This window comes from Mastomys coucha, unplaced genomic scaffold (assembly GCF_008632895.1).
Source record: "Mastomys coucha isolate ucsf_1 unplaced genomic scaffold, UCSF_Mcou_1 pScaffold21, whole genome shotgun sequence".
NCBI lineage: Eukaryota > Metazoa > Chordata > Mammalia > Rodentia > Muridae > Mastomys > Mastomys coucha.
The window spans coordinates 9,018,102-9,018,816 of record NW_022196904.1 but is presented as its reverse complement, the minus strand read 5'-3'; positions in this window follow the sequence as shown (position 1 = coordinate 9,018,816).

Sequence of the window (715 nt, the reverse complement as noted above, 5' to 3'; positions counted from 1 at the left end):
TTCAAGATCTCCAGTGCAGGGAACAAGGCCTGACAGTGGAATCCCCTGTGATTACTAACTCAAGCTGAAGATGTAAATTATTCCATAATGGTAACCTTAACACTTCAATAAATAGTATTTGGAAATATGTGATCATATAAAAAAAAAAAAAAGCAGTGAGGGAAAAAGTTCAAGTAACATATAAAGGCAGGCCTATCAGAATTTCACCAGACTTCTCACCTGAGACTATGAAAGCCAGAAGATCCTGGGTCAATGTCATACAGACCCCAAGAGAACACAAATGCCAGCCCAGGCTACTATACCTAGCAAAACTCTCAATTACCATAGATGGAGAAACAAAGGAATTCCATGGCAAACTAAATTTATACAATAATATTTCCACAAATCCAGTCCTTCAAAGGGTAATAAACGGAAAACTTCAATACCAGGAGGGAAGCTAAATCTTAGAAAAAGCAAAAAAGTAAATTTCCAGCAAAACTAAAAGAAGATAGCCCATGAACAGAATTCCAACTCTAACAACAAAAATAATAGGAAGCAACAGTTACTTTTCCTTAATATCTATTAATATCAATGCACTCAATTCTCCAATGAAAAGACATAGACTATCACACTGGGTATGTAAACAGGACCCAACATTTTGTTGCATTCAGGAAACCCACCTCAGTGACAAAGAAAGACACTACCTCAGAATAAAAGGCTGGAAAACAATTTTCCA